Source organism: Vipera ursinii (assembly GCF_947247035.1).
Source record: "Vipera ursinii genome assembly, chromosome: 2".
In the NCBI taxonomy this organism is placed as follows: domain Eukaryota; kingdom Metazoa; phylum Chordata; class Lepidosauria; order Squamata; family Viperidae; genus Vipera; species Vipera ursinii.
The window spans coordinates 294,336,729-294,351,931 of record NC_139513.1 but is presented as its reverse complement, the minus strand read 5'-3'; the positions used below and the strand labels follow the sequence as shown (position 1 = coordinate 294,351,931).

Sequence of the window (15,203 nt, the reverse complement as noted above, 5' to 3'; positions counted from 1 at the left end):
CGGAGAACCATGGAGCTCGATGGGATCTGCACCGGGTCAGGGGCCGCAGGGGTACAACTCGGTCCAGTGCCTCAGTGGCTGCCCTTTCCCAGGCTTCCACTAAGGCATCCACCGAGCTGTGAGTGACGGAGGCAGGTGGGGATCCCAGCGCTGCCTGGAACCCGACAGGGTCCATTAAGCGTCTGGGGCGGTACCATCTAGTTGGTTCCGCATCCCCACGGTGGGGGGTGGCAAGACGGAAGACCAGCCGCAGGAGGTGATGATCGGTCCATGACAGGGGCATGATAAATGGAGAGCCCCCACCAAGATCATCCAACCACTGTCCAGATAAAAAAACCAAGTCAAGGGTGTGGCCTCCCTCATGAGTTGGTTCAGAAATTACCTGCGTCAGGTCCATGGCCGTCATGGAAGCCATGAACTCCCGGGCTAACTCAGATGACCCTCCCAGGGATGGTAGATTGAAGTCACCCAAAACTAGAAGTTTGGGGAACTCAATCACCAAACCGGAGAGGACATCGAGTAGCACGGGCAGGGCTGCCGCTGTGTGACTAGGCGAAACGTACACCAGCAGCAAGCCCAACTGCGCCCCCGAACCAAACCTCAAAAAGAGAGACTCACACCCGACTATCTGAGGAACGGTGGTCTCCCGCGGACATAAGGTCTCCCTGATGACTACCGCCACTCCCCCGCCCCTACCTTGAGCCCAGGGCCGGTGTAGCGCTCGGAAACATCTTCATTGTCTTCTGGTGGAATACAGTGGGTTTTTTTGTTTTTTTAGTTTACAAACCAGGTTACAATTCTGGGATGATGGTTTAATTAAATGCAACCTGGGTTGACTTCCCAAAATCAGCTGAAACTGGCTAGTTCTGGCCACCTAGCAAGCCCACAAAAATGACTTCCTTTCTATTATGCTACAGGTGGTCCTCAAATTACAGCTCCAAGCAGGACCGAATTTCCACTGGTAAGCCATTACGCTGTTAAGTCGAGGCACCCACATGACCAGACCCGGTTTTATGACATTTTTTTTGGGTAGCAGCTGTTAAGCAGAGTCACTCTGCTTGTTCAGCATTGTGGTCTTAATTGTGAATCTATTCATCTGAATGAGAATTTTTGCCCAGAAATCAGCAAAAAAATCACGAGCGTGTGATTGCAGGATGTTGCTGGTCCATGTGTCAAGGACTACCTATAGTCCAGTCAAGATTCATGTCTTGATTTCACACAACCTCTCGTTTTTGGCATGTAGAAGACATTCTCTCTTTAAACCCCATAACAAGAATGATCGCCAGTTTCTGAGAGAAAAATCCGTTATCAAGGAGGCAGCCAGCCAATTCAAACTCATCAGAAGCACTATATAAAGACATTTATCTAGAAGCAAATATCTCCCTACAGTGCCTGTAAGTTGCATCATGTAGCGGCATTTGAGTCTTCTACACAAATCACTAAAACTGGGCCAAAGCTTCTAAAACCATTTTTGTTCTTGCATGGATAGAATTCAACATACAATTATTGCAGCTCATGAAAGCTGATGCCTTATTTGTTTATATCCCGCCTTTATTATATTTGCAAATAACTCAAGGAGGTGAACATATCCAACACACCTTCCTCCTCCTATTTTCCCCAACAACAACCCTGTGAGGTGGGTTGGGCTGACAGAGAGTGACAGGCCGAAAGTCACCCATCTGGCTTTCACGGCTAAGGCAGAACATGAACTCCCGGTCTCTGGCTTTCTAGCCTGCCGCCTTAACCACGGACTAGACCAAGCTAAATAAGATTTCTTAATCAGAGAAATCTGATTATTATTTTTTGTAATTCCAGCTGGTTAGCTAGATAAAACTGTTGTGTCTATACAACCACCCACAAAAGCAGATACGTTTTGATAAAACATGTTCGTTGGAAAAGGTACTCCTGATTTTTTTGGAAATTGCAGGTGACTAAGTAGGTTAATGGCAGAAAGTGAAGAGGAACTAAAGAGCCTCTTGTTGCGAGTGAAGAAGGAGAGTGCAAAAGTTGGGTTGAAACTAAACATTAAGAAAACGAAGATCATGGCATCCGGCCCTCTCAATTCCTGGCAAATAGATGGGGAAGAAATGGAGGTAGTGACAGATTTTATTTTCCTGGGCTCCAAGATCACCGCAGACGGGGACTGGAGCCAAGAAATTAAAAGACGCTTGCTCCTGGGGAGGAAAGCCATGGCAAATCTAGACAGCACACTAAAAAGCAGAGACGTCATCCTCCCCACAAAAGTGTGTATAGTCAAGGCGATGGTCATCCCAGTTGCAATGTATGGCAGTGAAAGTTGGACCACAAGAAAGGCTGAGTGCCAAATAATGGAGGCCTTTGAACTCTGGTGCTGGAGAAGACTCCTGCGAGTCCCTTGGACTGCAAGGTGATCAAACCGGTCAGTCCTAGAGGAGATCCACCCTGACTGCCCTTTAAGAAGGCCAGATCCTGAAGCTAAAACTCAAATCCTTTGGCCACCTAATGAGAAGGACTCACTGGAGAAGAGCCTCATGCTGGGAAAGATTGAGGGCGAGAGAAGAAGGGGACGACAGAGAAGGAGGTGGCTGGATGGAGTGACTGAAGCAGTAGGCGTGAGCTTAAATGGACTCCAGAAGATGGTGGAGGACAGGAAGGCCTGGAGGAACGTTGCCCGTGGGGTCGCGATGGGTCGGACACGACTTCGCAGCCGACAACAACAACACTGAATCCGTGTGTAAAAAAACACAGATAGTCCTCAAGTTACAACAGTTCATTTAGTGACCGTTCAAAGTTACAACAGAACTGGAAAAAGTGGCTTATGCTCATTTTTCACACTTACGACCGTTGCAGCATTCCCCCCCAGGGTCATGTGATCAAAATTCAGACGCTCGGCAATTGGTTCATATTTATTATGATGGTCGCACAGCGTCCCGGGGGTCACGTGATCACCTTTTACAAACCTTCTGATAAACGAAGTCAATGGGGAATCCAGATTCACTTAATAACTGTTATTAACTCGGCAAATGCAGTGATTCACTTAACAACTGTGGCAAGAAAGGTCGTAAAATGGGGCAAAATTTGCTTAGCAACCATCTTGCTTAGCCACAGAAATTTTGTGCTCAGTTCTGGTCATAAGCCGAGGACGGCCTGCAATACAAAACCCTTCGAGAAGAGACTCCATCTGTCCCACTCTTAGCTTTGGCCTGTGATGGGGACCCAGACAGTCAGATGTTGCCTCTAGAAATAATTCCTCAGATAGGCAACCAGAGAACCAAGAAAAATCTGACCTTTTCTCTGAAGAAACAAACCAATCAACCCTCCCTGCATGCAGAAAACTAGGCTCTCAGGGAAAAGGTGGACTTTTTTCTAGACAAATTACCTTTCTACCCAAAGGGCCTCTTATTTTTTGTATCACAGGAGACGCGCATGAGATCACGCCGCCGTTTAAAGCCTAAACTTAGGCAGAATTTTGTCTGATCAACAGAGACCAAAAACCCTCAGGAGGAACAATTTGACATTTTTGGGAAGCAGCCTGAGGCACAGGAAAAAGTGCCCTCTCTTGTTATTAAAGTAACTGGACTTCTTTCATAAACCGGAGAAGAAACAGACACCGGCTATCTTAGCTCACCACTCAGGCAGAGATAAAACAGGCTGTACTTTATTAAAAGGACAATTTCCAAGCAGGTGTGCGTCAGCACCGTATGGCTCATTTCAAAAGATACACAGATACGCATAATTTATTCCTGGCTATTTAGATAAGAATGTAACAGCAACTCCTTCCAAAATTTACTTCTAAAAGAAAGTAGAAGAGAGTGCTTAACACAGTACAGGAATCCAAGACTAAAAACCCCATCAGAAATATTTAATATATTGCAAACACACAGCTCCATCATTTTAGGAGACTGCCTCTTCCATCCATCATTTTCTATTGAACAGATGAACCAATCTGCACACTGGTAATTGCCTTTTTCAATTGCTACTTTTCAAATTACTGGTTCAGCCACAAGACAAAGGGACCCGTAATCCAATCCCTCTACCGACTGCTTACATTTGGATTAAGAAGGATCACACAGCTACTAAAATAAAGTCCAACGTTGCCCTTAGTTCTGGCTTTCAATAGCCTGAGCTCCTGTAATGAGCAAAAGACACTATGGGTAACAAGGAAGAAAGAACTAGCATTATTCCCTTTAAGCGGAAAAGCACTTTTGTCTACTTTAAAGCAAGATATTTTGTTGTCACATGAATCTGGGCTTGTTTTGACAACATAATCCATAATTCCTGCTGGATAACAATAGCACTTAAACTTATATACCACTTTGTATTGCTTTACAGCCCTCTCTAAGTGGTTTACAAAGTCAGTATATTGCCTCCAACAATCTGGGTCCTCAGTTTATTGACCTCGGAAGGATGGCAGGCTGAGTCAACCTTGAGCCGGTCAGGATCAAACTCCTGGCAGTGGGCAGAGTTTGCCTGCAATACTGCACTTTAACCATTGCGCCACCATGTATAACCTATAACCTATAGCCCTATCCCAATTTAATTTAATAATCTAAAGTAAGTGGGGGAACACATCTGGAACATGAATCCACATTCCCACTGCCACTGTAATCCAGAGAAATCAAAGCTTATTTTGTTCAACTATGGCCTGACGCATGAAACTGGCTGTCACTTTTCACCTGGTATTCTCTAAAAATTGTAGATATGACTATACAACAAAGAGCAAGATTTCCCTTTTATCCCCTTTCCTGCCACAATTGCTTTTCTACCAGTAGAGAATTCTTTTCAAAGGGGGGTAAAAAAAAACCCAAATATCTTGAAAATGAAAATAGGAGGCTAAATATCTCACACAGTGCGGTCCTAAAACCTTTGCCATATTGTATTTCTTTCCAATGACTACAGTGGGAGATGGATGAGGAATCAATATGGCAGCTACGCAATAAGCTTGACTGTTTTCACCGCATGGTATTCTTCATGCCAATAACAAGCCAACCAACTTCCATGCTAGCTTAAAGGATCTCTGTTGCTACTAGGTTACAAGAGGACCAGTTGGTAGATAGCTCAGAAAAACAAGCCAAGTCGAAAGAAAAACCTGGACATCTTCTGCAGAAGATCAGATTCAAAACAACAACAAATCTCTACTAAAAAGATAAGAGAACAGATGGCCCGAGTGATGTTGAACCTCCGATTCTGTGCTGCTCAGAACTGATAATATTGGGCTATCAATATGGAGATACCCACAAAAGTCAGGAGCCCAACCATACCAAGGCAGTATAGGTCACAGGTCGGCAACCTGCGGCTCCGGAGCCGCATGCGGCTCTTTGAGCCGTCTCTTGCGGCTCCCAGCCGCCCGGTGCGCGCGCACCTCTTCCAACGGGCAGTGGTGCGCGCGCACCTCTCCAAATGGAGAGTGGCACCGCCCATTTGGAGAGGTGCACGCGCACCTCCCCGAATGGGCGGAGGTGCGCGCGCACCTCCCCAAACCTTTGGAGAGGTGCGCGCGTACCTCCGCGCGAATGGGCAGCGGTGCCGCTCTTTCAGGAAGCCCGCCGTGGCCCGTCTGTGAAGCTGCCGAAAGCGGCAGCTTAGCAGACGGGCCGCGGCAGCTTCCGCAAAGAGCGGCGCCCCTGCCCATTCCGAGAGGTGCGTGCGCACCTCTCCGAACGACCGGAGGTGCGCGTGCACCTCCCCAAACCTTTGGGGAGGTGCGCGCGTACCTCCGCGCGAACGGGCAGCGGTGCCGCTCTTTCAGGAAGCCCGCCGCGGCCCGTCTGTGAAGCTGCCGAAAGCGGCAGCTTAGCAGACGGGCCCGCGGCAGCTTCCGCAAAGAGCGGCGCCCCTGCTCATTCCGAGAGGTGCGTGCGCACCTCTCCGAACGACCGGAGGTGCGCGCGCACCTCCCCAAACCTTTGGGGAGGTGCGCGCGTACCTCCGCGCGAACGGGCAGCGGGCCGCTCTTTCAGGAAGCTGCCGCTTTCGGCAGCTTCCTGAAAGAGCGGCGCCGCTGCCCCTTCGCTTTCGGCAGCTTCCTGAAAGAGCGGCGCCGCTGCCCCTTCGCACGGAGGTGCGCGTGCAACTCCGGTCGTTCGGAGAGGTGCGCGCGCACCTCTCGGAATGGGCAGGGGCGCCGCTCTTTGCGGAAGCTGCCGCAGCCCGTTTGCTAAGCTGCCGCTTTCGGCAGCTTCACAGACGGGCCGCGGCGGGCTTCCTGAAAGAGCGGCACCGCTGCCCATTCGCGCGGAGGTACGCGCGCACCTCCGGTCGTTCGGAGAGGTGCGCGCGCACCTCTCGGAATGGGCAGGGGCGCCGCTCTTTGCGGAAGCTGCCACGGCCCGTCTGCAAAGCTGCCGAAAGCGGCAGCTTTGCAGACGGGCCGTCGCCATCGGGCAACCGGGAACCGGTTCCATCTCATTTTTTAAAAAATGGCAGCCGCGTGCGTCCGCGCATGCGCAAAAAACCTTTTTGCGCATGCGCGTGCATGGACACACGCACGCGGCTCCCTCTTTTTTTAATTTGTGATGGAACCGGTTCCCAGTGGCTCTTTTTCTTTTTTAGGTTGCCGACCCCTGGTATAGGTAATCCTCATCTTACAAGCCGTTCATAGAATGAAGGCTACTGCTAAGCTTGTAAGCCACCCTGGTCTTTGGAGAAGGACGGGATATAAATGGAATTAAAATAAAAATAAAAAATTTAGTGACTGTTCGAAGTTGCAACAGTCCTGAAAAAAGTGACTTACGGCTGTTTTTCACACAACTGTTGCAGCATCCCCTTGGTCACATGAACATGATAACTGGAATGTATTTATGACAGTTACGTGTCACTTTTTGCAATCCTCTGATAAGCAAAGTCAAAGGGGAAGCCAGATTCATTTAACAGCCATGTTACTAACTTAGCAACTGCAATGATTCACTTAACAACTGTGGCAAGAAAGGTCATAAAATGGGGCAAAACTCACTTAACTACTATTTTGTTAGCAATGGAAATTTTGGGCTCAATTGTGGTTGCAGACAAGGACTACATATACACTATTTTTATATTCAATAAACACATGAATTACAGAATTTGCTATAATCCAGAGATTTTCAACCTTGGCAACCTTAAGACGAGTGGACTTCAATTCCCATGGCTGACTGGGGAATTCCAGGAGTTGAGGTCCATTCATCTTAAAAGTTGCCAAGGTTGAGAAACACTAAAAATATTCTATAGGGTACAAGGGAGAATTATTTCCTAGAAAGCTGCAAGCATTTTTTAAAAATTATTAAATATTTTTGAGAGTTATTCTTATGTAGACCTCACACTTTTGCAGTATACTGCACAACTGTCATTTCCTATCATTTTCTTAAAAACTAATTTCCCTTTTTCTCTTTCCTTCTTTCCATTACACTAAAGCAAATAATAACACCGTGAAGTCTTGATTTTAGAAACATTCTTAAAATTCCTGTATTCTGAAAGAAAATCTATCGCAGTGTCTAGCACAGCATAATCACAGAAAGTGTTCCAAGAATTTGAAATCTGCATTTCCTGGCACTTAAAATGGAAATAAAGGTTCATTGCAGGACAAAAGCTGGAGCACGAAGCTGCCAAACAGCCGCTGCCTTCCAGCGAGAACAGGCAAATCCCTTCCTAGCAACCACGATTTTTCCCCAAGAGCAATTGCCATCAACTTTACACGGCAGTCCAGGTTGTTTCCCAAACTAAATAAAACTCAAATAAAACCTGCTTTTTATAAGCAGTGAGGCTTTCTCAGATTCACTTATCTGAATCAAACATCATCGTCCTCTTTTCCTAAACAAATATTTAATAAAACTTGCCAAGCTGAGAAAGTGTACTAAATTATCAGCCAGTGGCCTGCAAGAAGGCAATTTATTCGCATTGTGGAATTGTTCCTTGGTTTTTAAAGGAGAGTACAAAATGCCAGTTTGGCTTGCTGGTTAAGGCCCCAGGCTAGAAATCAGGAGACGGTGAGTTCTAGTTCTACCTTAGGCATGAAAGTCAGCTGGGTGGCTTTGGGCCAGTCACTCTCTCTTAGCCCAACCCACCTTACAGGGTTGTGATTGTGGGGGAAAAATAGGAGGAGGAAGGAGCGTTAGGTAAGTTCACCACCTTGAGTTACTCATAAAGTAATAAAGGTGGGATAAAACAATCAAATAAGCATAGCTTTTTGAGATGAACTTCCTATAAAAAAATTAAAATCCTGGGGGCAAGCATTTCTGAGCACTGATGGTTACAGCAACCTCCGCAATCAAACACCTGCTAGCTGTGCAGGACCACACCTCCCATCACTAGTCACCCCAACCAAAGGCTGAAATGATGGGAGCTGTAGTCCCATACGCAGGGGAAGGCTGTCCTGGAGAGCCAACCTGTTTCCACATCACTGGGCCAGGATTCAGTAAGAGGAACCAAGTTGCCACCAGTGCCCAAATGCCATTTTAAGTCCCCCTGGGAGTCACCAAGAGAGGAAGCTTCACTAATTCCGGCCTGGGCCCTCAAGCTGGAGCAGGCAGCCTGAAAGTCAGGAGGGCCTTTTCACTTGCACCCTTTCCCCCAAACTGATGCTAGACGACGAGCGACGGGCCTCCGGGGGAAAAAGAAGTTCCGAAAGGGAAGTTAAACCATTTCACAGAGCAAGGCAAGCATGTTGATTCTAACCGCACAGATAATTACCACGCAGCGAGTTAGCACCTCCTCATCCAGCTCTTTTGTTCCAGCGATGGGCTTCTGCGAGGCTGCCCCCAACCTACAGCCGGCCGTCCTCCGCCGCCGCCGCCGCCCTCCACTGCCCAGCGCCGAATGAACAGCCAGAGGTCGGGACAGGGAGGGACACCCCAAGAGGTGGGTCTCTCCTGGTTGAATGACAAGGGCGTTAGCCAACGGGCGGCTTAAGCGGATCGTCGCCTTCCTCCAATCCCGACGCTTCGTCTCCGCTCAATCACGGAGACCTGAGAGGGAGGAGGCGAAGTATTTGACTATGCTAATCACGGTTGTCGAAATAGCCAATCCCCGAGCTGTTACTTCGGCATAGGGCCACCAGGGAAGCGGGCGGAAAGGAGACATCTGATTGGGCGACAGGGAAATGCCGTGCGCGGGGAGGTGTGAAGGCGCGAGAGCGACGTTGAACGGGGCCCTGGAGGTGAAAGCGAAAGCAACTCGGCACGTGCCTGTCTGCGGCTGCCCGGCCTGACGCCTCCGCTTGAACTTGGCGCCGTAGATCTCGCTTTACGACATAAAGCGTGAACTCTTAAGCGACCCATTTCAGTGCATAAAGTTTATGTGTTGCAATGCGTCTAAGAGTTCATGCTACAATTGGCGTTTTCGGCCGGGGTGTTGCTGTCACTGCAATCACTTTATACTTGATCTGTGTTGATCTATGTAAAAGCGCCCGCTCTCCATCTTGCAAACTGCTGGCTGCTAGAAAAAACAAGGAAAAGAGCCACGGTCCAGAGGGCCACATAAATATGTGACATGGCACGTGTTGGATGAAGTTGAAAGGGTCTTTGAGTAATTAAAAAACAACAACTATGAGAGCTAGTTTGGTCTAGTGGTTAAGGCACCAGGCTAGAAGGCAGGAGACGGTAAATTGTTAAATGTAGTACTCCAGGCTTGTCTGAGATGTGATAGTCAAGTCTTATCTCCTCTTGCTTGTGTTGGTTATCACAGCAAAATCAACGATGAGCGTGCAAGTAGTTTAGAGCCCCCAAAGCGTTCTCCAAATGTGCTGGATTTCAATTCACACAGGGCCTGGTCTGCATGGCCAATCCGAATGGAAGATGCCAGGTTGGGAAGGCTGAGCTAAGCCGTATCAATTGTCATAGCATAAAATACAGGGAGTCCTTGACTTACACGTCATTGGTTTAGTGACCATTCAAAGTTACAACGGCACTGAAAAAAATTACTTATGACCGCTTTTCTCACTTATGACCACTGCAGCATCCCCATGGTCACGTGATCAAAATTCAGACACTTGGCAACTGACTCATTTATGACAGTCACATTGTCCCAGGGCATTGTACCAGAGTCATCTGATCCCTTTTTGCAACCCTCTGACGAGCAAAGTCAATGGGAAGCCAGATTTACTTCAGCAACCATGTAACTAACTGAACAACTCATTATTCACTTAACAAGTGTGACAGAAAATGTCGTAAAATGGGGCAAAACTCACATAACAATCACGTTCCTTAGCAGCACACATTTTGGGCTCAATTGTGGTCGTAAGTTGAGTATTCACTTCATAAGCACAGCTGGATTGGGTACATCCTGGTACCTGACCTTCGCTCCTTCCGACGTGGTCTGAAGACCTACCTATTTGAGCAAGCCGGCCTGGCCTGATGGGGGATGTGCTGGGGTTTTTATTGGGGATTTTTAATATTATTCTACTGTTTTTAGTTCGGGCTCTTATTTAATTCTTTTTTAATTTTTGTATTCTGTATTTTTTTATGTTCCCTGTTCACCGCCCTGAGTCCTTCGGGAGAAGGGCGGTATACAAATATAATAAATTAAAATTAAATTAAATTAAATTAATACATACTGCACATGGTAAAGATCACCTTTGATCCATCCAAAGAAACACCTGCCTATGCAATCTATTGAACAAGGTAAAATCAGAAAGTGGTGACCTTTCAAGGTTTCTTCCCCTTTCCCCAATGAGGTATCTTACTATATGAATTATGTGGCATGTTGACCAGCAGGAGGCAGTATACAACCCATTTTGTTCTACAGAGAAGGAATCCTCAACCCCTGGTCTGTCTACTGGTGCCGGTCCTGGCATGCCAGAAAAGCCGGGCCATGCAAACAAGTGAAGGCCCCTCTGCGACATGCAGGCAGCACACAAAACCAGGCCCCATCCGGTCTGCCTAAAAACTTCTCTCCACGGAACTGGTCCCTGGTGCCCAAAAGGTTGGGGGCCGCTGCTATAGAGAATTGTTGTACATAGTCAGATCATACTAAGAATTTCAAACGTTCTAGTGGAAATTAAACTCATAAACATGAGCATCAAACTTACTACGTACAATGCATTAGCTTTAGGAGCTAATTATAATACTGATTATTTATTTATTTATTTATTTATTTATTTATTTATTTATTGATTGGGACTTATATGCTGCCCTATCTCCCGAAGGACTCAGGGCGGCTAACAACAATAAAATACAATAATACAAAAGTTAAAAAGAAATTAAAGTAATGGCCCCAGTAGAATAAATTAAAATTAAAATTAACTTAAAAATTAAAAACATAATTATAATCCCTGTCAGCCTGATGGAAAAGGAGTGTTTTGAGGCCGCGGCGAAAGGACCAGAGATCCGGGGCCATCCGAAGCTCAAGGGGGAGTTGGTTCCATAGGGCTGGCGCTCCCACAGAGAAGGAATAATAATAAAATAATAATAATAATAATAATAATAATAATAATAATAATAATAATAATAATACTGATGAATAAAACGGTTTTGGTTTGTAGACTTTGTGATTAGAACAATTTAGTCTCGCTCTCTGCTGATTGAATATTTTTACCTCTTTTAATATCATTTAAGTTTTGTACGCTACTCAGAATGCACTGGAGTTTCGTGGCTAATAAATCTAAATAAATCAATAATGCGATGTGCTGTAATATGAACTATGTTATAAAATGACTAGCAAAAGGCAGTTCAGAGTCAGTTTTTTTCTATATGGGACTCATTGCACGTACATAGCAGATCTTATGTGTACAGAATTCAAACCTTCTAGTGGAAATTGAGCTCATGAACCCATCCAGGTTAGATGACTGTATACAATGCATTACCTTTAACGATTGCAAAATGTAATGTGCTGCAATCTATACACCACTAAAACTCTGATTGTTCATAGCCTTCAGTTGGGCAAAACATCATAAAGCAACCATTTTGAGTCAACATACCTCAAATGGCCTAACTTACAGAATGCGTCCCAGATCTGAACTCATGATTCTCATCGGAATGAAATTTGGCTGCTTCAAGTGCTTTCTCATCATATGTAACGTTCCCTGCCGGCTTTCTGCAAGGAAAATCAATGGGTAAGCCAGCAGGAATTTGGAAGTTGCTCATAGCTTCCACTGCTTTCTTGCCTGCGTCTGGTCATTCCGTTTCTCTGCTCAAGTAAGGAAATAGCTCTGAAAAGTCAACTCAGTGGGTCACAGATTATGCAGTATGAATTATACTGTAAGCAGCAGGCAGAAACTTCTGCAAAGTGCTGACATGTAGAAAAATCATTGACCTCCAGGATAAATGTGAAAAACAACTGTTTATTTGCTAAGCTTTCGTTGGTTCCCTGCCAACGTCATCAGAGTGAAAAACCAGAGGTTTGAAAGTTTGCTTATAAAGCTGCAGAGGTTTGAAAGTTTGCTTATAGAGCTGGCTGTTTCAGCGCTCTGCTCATCGAGAGCGCCACTGGTCTACCCGCCCCGGTCAGTCCTATTCTCTCTAGTTGCGTCGCATCCGCCTGCGTGCTTTTAGATTCTGGCGTCTCTTCTCCTCCCATTATTGCCTCCCCTTCCTGCTCCGCTGTGTCTGGATGTTTATTGTTGTTGTCAAATCGCCCTCCAGCTTATCTCATCTCATCTCATCTTGATATATAACAACGGGAGTGAGGGGGGGGATCTTCGCCCATCTTCAAATTAGGCCACTAGCATATCAAGCTATTCATCATGAGAAAGCAAACTGGGAACACCTTTCTACAAAAGAGGATGGGTTTTGTTTTTATTTCATTTTTTTTAAAGAAACAGGGAACAGGTAGTCCGCGATTTATGACCACGAGCCCAAAATTTCTGTTGCTAAGCAAGACAGTTGTTAAGTGAATTTTGCCCCATTTTAGGACCTTTCTTGTCACAGTTGTTAAGTGAATCACCACAGTTGTTAACTTAGTAACACGGCCGTTAAGTAAATCTGGCTTCTCCATTGACTTTGCTGGTCAGAAGGTCGTAAAAGGGGATCACATGACCCTGGGACACTAAACGTCATAAATATGAATCAATTGCCAAATGGCTGAATTTTGATCATGTGACCACAGGAATGCCGCAAAGTAAGTATGAGAAACGGTCATAAGTCACTTTTCTCAGTGCCGTTTAACTCTGAATGGTCACTAAATGAGCTGTTCTAAGTCGAGGAGTACCTGTAGTGTGTTATAGTACTAGTTACAATGATCAAAGTTAGCTCAAATAGATTCAGTTCAATTCTGGAAGCTTGCAGGAAGCTTCATACTTGCCAGACAGTCTGCAATTTAGCACTTTCCAGATGGGTTCAAATTACCACAATATAAGCCAAGTTAGATCTCACAGTGGCAACCTGTCTGAAGGCTGCCAATGTGAGGGAGCCTCAAGGAGCTTGTAAGATGACAAAGAGCCTCATCGGGATTTCAGGCCCTCCATAACAATATAGGCATAAATTTGGTTAATAAATTATTCACAGTTAGACATACGAATTGTCAAAACAAAGGAAATTATAAGCTGATGGATACTGCATCCATTTTATCAAACTCTGAATTAGGCTCAAGACAGGTTTTTTTGTTTACTACATTTTTTGCGATGATTGCAGTATATGAATACTTCAGAACGTTTGTTTCAGATTTTTTTTTCCATTTTGCTCTTCCTCTGGAGTCTGGACCATCTCTACTTAAAGCTAGCAATGCAGAACAAAGGGAAAGTGCTGACATCTGTAATTCTGTATCTTTTTTCAGCAATTGCATTATATTTTATTTCTGAACATGCAGTTCAGCTTCAAAGAATGATTGTCCTAAAGGTGTTTTTTCAAAAGGCAACTGGACTATCTTTGTTTTTGCTTGAAAATATTTTGCTTCTCCTCCAAGAAGCTTCTTCAGCTCTGACTGAATGGTGGAGGATGGAAGAATTTATACTCCTTGCAGTCACCTGGTCATTAGCACTCTTTCTGAAAGTCACTGAGGACACTGGGAGGCTTATCTGCGCCCTCAGGGTCAGCTGAATAGTGCAAATAATAATAATATTATTATGTGTGGAGCCTCTTTGGAACTGCTGAAAGGACTGTGGTGTAAACAGGAGATACCTGGTGTCGTATCCCTCCTCCTCAGTTGAGCGAGGGCCTTAGTATAGTATAGATGGCCTCTTTGACCCCTCTTTCAAAGGAGCAGTCCTCTGTCCAGAATGAGGACTTTGTTGTCTTCAAAAGAGTGGCCTTTGTCTTTCTAATAGCAAGAGCACTTAGACTTATATACTACTTCACAGTGCTTTACAGCCCCTCTCTAAGCGCTTTACCGAATCAACATATTGCCCCCAACAATCTGAGTCCTCGTTTTACTGACCCCGGAAGGATAGAAGGCTGAGTTAACACTTGAGTCTGTCAGGATCGAACTCCTGGCAGCGGGCAGTGACTTAACCTGCAATACTGCATTTTAACCACTGCATCACCATGGCTCTTACGCAGATAGACTGCTGAGTCCTCCCATCCTCCACCATTCAGTTAGAACTGAGGAAGCTTCTTGGATGAGAAGCGTAACTTCTCCAAGGGGGGGGGGGAATCCAGCTGCCTCTTGAAAAACAACCTTTGGGGCAACCACAACCTGGTTGACTGAGAATCTCCATGGACATGCAAAGAATTAGGTTTTCATTCTGATCCAATAAATACTACATGCTGTTAACAACCCAGGCCACAAAAGTAAAATTGTAACTATATTAGAAAATGGCTGATGCTAGAAACATTGGTTATTAATATAAAACATTGTACCATTCTTTCTTTTTAGTTTTCCTTCATTTATAAACATTCCTCCTTTCTCATAACAAAAAAAATGAATTTTTCTCCTTTTCTTTTAAAAGAAAGTTTTGGATAGCCATGTCAGTTCCACAGTATAAAAAAGTCACAGTACAAGCAAAATATATTATTCTTTTCTGTTACTTCTCCAATGATGTATGAAATCATACCATATTTTGAATATTTCTGCTAAAAGATATTTCTTCAACTATGGATCTAGCAGAAGTAATTTCTGTGTGTTTTAAAAGCTAAATAATCAGCAAACTACATTTTTTTCATTTGAACCAAAGACATTAAATCAATTTTCAAAAAGATGCAAGCAAGTTTTTTAAAGCAAAGTGCATATTATTTACAGATTTTCAATATTTTCTAAAAAAAATCAATTAAGTAGAAGTAAACAACTTTTTCAATATATGCATTAAACTCAATCAATTAATAAGATGCACAAAAATGTGAATGAAGCAGATTCATTGTATGCTTATTTAATTATGTGAGTTTCTT

General features: G+C 44.9%; 1 protein-coding gene across 3 annotated transcripts in view; it reads right to left on the bottom strand.

Annotated features, from left to right (window-relative positions):
• ME2 (malic enzyme 2) overlaps nucleotides 1–8,760 on the bottom strand; it is a 48,075-nt gene extending 39,315 nt beyond the window's left edge. For 2 of the 3 annotated variants that reach the window (XR_014491471.1, XM_083354850.1), the window contains exon 1: nucleotides 8,641–8,758. The gene's annotated coding sequence lies outside the window, so the exon portion shown is untranslated. Of the gene's footprint in view, nucleotides 1–8,640 lie in introns of all 3 variants that reach the window. The other variant, XM_083354851.1, reaches the window with a different exon arrangement.
• Nucleotides 8,761–15,203: the final 6,443 nt, after the last annotated feature.